The sequence below is a fragment of the Rhea americana genome, unplaced genomic scaffold, assembly GCF_003343005.1.
Source record: "Rhea americana isolate MKP2758 unplaced genomic scaffold, rheAme1 scaffold_310, whole genome shotgun sequence".
NCBI classification, from domain to species: Eukaryota; Metazoa; Chordata; class Aves; order Rheiformes; family Rheidae; genus Rhea; species Rhea americana.
In genome coordinates, this window is record NW_028186436.1 from 641,012 (window position 1) to 643,295 (window position 2,284).

Genomic DNA, 2,284 nt, shown 5'->3' on the forward strand with positions numbered 1-2,284 from the left:
TAACTAAACTAAAGGTATCACAACAGGAGAAAGAAAAGTGATTTGAAGGGGATTTGTTTATAAGGCATAAAGAACACTCTTTCTTCCTATGCTCCATTTTATTAAAATGGATAGAGGAAAAAAATGTATGTAGTGCTTTTGAAGGTCCGTYGGAAGACTTGCCATTGACTCAGGATGAGCAGTGAGAGAACGAGAGCGACRTAGCTGTGTGTCAAAGGCACAGGCTTGTCTGGAGGTCACCGGGTATCTCACTGATGCAAAACAAATAAATGAGTAATAACATTAACTGAATGATTGGGTTATGGGCATTATTTTCTCCMGAATCCTTCAGAGGCTTCAAAGCGTTGACTTCAGCAAGGCAGAATCCTCTCAGGGTGTCACGACCACTACGACCTCTTTTCTCTCAAATTATGTTATTCCTGAATAACAATTATGGAAATTAACTTATTAGTGCAAATTGATACAYGAGGCTGGACCAGCAGGACTGACTCTTCGGTATTATTTTATTTATTTATGCTGCAGCACCAGTTATAGTGCAATAAAGAGAAACTGACTATACCATTAACGTACAGGGATATCGAAGTTATGGATAGAAAAGGAATTCATCTGTGCAAGATTTACCAAAGAAACACCAGGGACTATTCAGCTGTTATCTGCAATTGGCTGTGGCTGAAAGGCAAAGAAATGTTTTTCCCCACCCAAAGCCCAAGAATTTAGAAATGACATTTGTTCTTCATTTGAAATCATTCCTGCTATCTTAAAATTGCAATTCAGTTTAGCCTCTTCTTTTTTCACGTTTTTCCTTAGTTGCTTCTTTCYCACCAAAATTTGAGAGGGACAAGGGCAAACTGRGGAGCACAAAAGTAAGCTTCAGGARTGGAGAAGATCAAAAMCAAGAGACAAAGGAATGGTGGACTGAGGCGTGGGGACCAAGAGCTCCCTGTGCTCCTCCGAGTCTTGCCCTGGGGCCGTAGCTGTGCCGCGCTGCCCGCGGGCGCTACCTGCCAGCCCTCCTGCAGACAGGCAAACCTCTCCGTCCTCCCTTCCCAGGGGAATGTCCATGCGCACAAACAGCCACTCCAGAAAAACACGGCCCAGAAAAAGGAATGAGAACGCCCACTGGCACAAAACCCATGATTAATTTTTTGCTATTTCACCTCCTCTGATGTCGGCTCCCCAAAAGGCCAAAAGGAAAGTCTGAGCAAGAATTAAGAAGCTTTCAACGTGGCCAACCATATTCACATGTAAATTATTGTCTGGAAGACTTGAGATTAGAGACATTGCCATGGGACTGAAGTGACCAGCCCTGAGCCTAGAATAAGAAACCTCAAATCAGCTTTGCAAACATGCGTGTCATGCTTGYGCAGGAGCCATTCTAATCTGTTCTGTACCATTCCAATTAATTTAGGAGCAGCCCCTTAGGCTTAAATATGTTCACATCAACTGTTTGACAAACAATCACACATAATGAGGAGAAAAATAGAATTCAAAATATGTTCATATTGGGAAATGGAAGCTGAATTTGTCAAGAAAAATTAAAAATAGTTATTTCAGCTTCTTGCACATTAATGCGTGGAAATACACTATGAGCAGCTGTAAAACAAATTTTAATGATATGGCACCAAATCACACTTAAATCTCTTGCAAGTTTTACAACGGCAGCATTTTAATTTTTTTTTCATTTTTCTTTTTTTACCCTAGAGGTTACAATAAAAACATTTTGTTTCTTTTTGTCACATTTCACATGAAAATCCTCAAATTTTGAAATTAAATCTTATTTGTAAATTGACAAAACCTTTAAGTGATTCAGAAATTAAAAAAAAATAGTAAATTCTTATACTTTGCTAGTCCCCAAAAAATCTTTAAGTTAAAAAGCAATTTTCTTTAATTTGTTTGTTTTTGCATATGTTTTAGGATGCTTTAGGGAAAATCTGGCTGTTTGCAAATTTTGCCAGGCTCTATCTCTAATGATCCCTGCCAGTACATAACCCCAGCTGACCATTTCAGCCATGAAGAGGAATTTGGGTGCCCACGTTCACTTTTCACTATCCGAAATGTACCCAGGAGGAAACGAGGGACTTCCAAGGAGGACTGGCTATGCCAGCTTTCAGGTCAATATATGCAGATAGCAGTGAAAAAAACTGCTTCGCAGCAGAAAACTGAACTCTGTTTTTATGYATCAGTATTAAATCAGAAATCTCAAGAGGAAAAACAACGCACCGAAGAGCTGGGCTCTGCAGGTTGGAGCTGCAACACCTTCACAGCCTTGGAGCACAAGGCAAAG

General features: G+C 40.1%; 1 non-coding gene across 1 annotated transcript; it reads right to left on the bottom strand.

Moving 5' to 3' along the window:
• Nucleotides 1–1,322: 1,322 nt before the first annotated feature.
• On the bottom strand, nucleotides 1,323–1,426 carry LOC146592961 (U6 spliceosomal RNA). Its single transcript, XR_014896493.1, has one exon. It is a non-coding gene; the product is annotated as a U6 spliceosomal RNA (small nuclear RNA).
• Nucleotides 1,427–2,284: the final 858 nt, after the last annotated feature.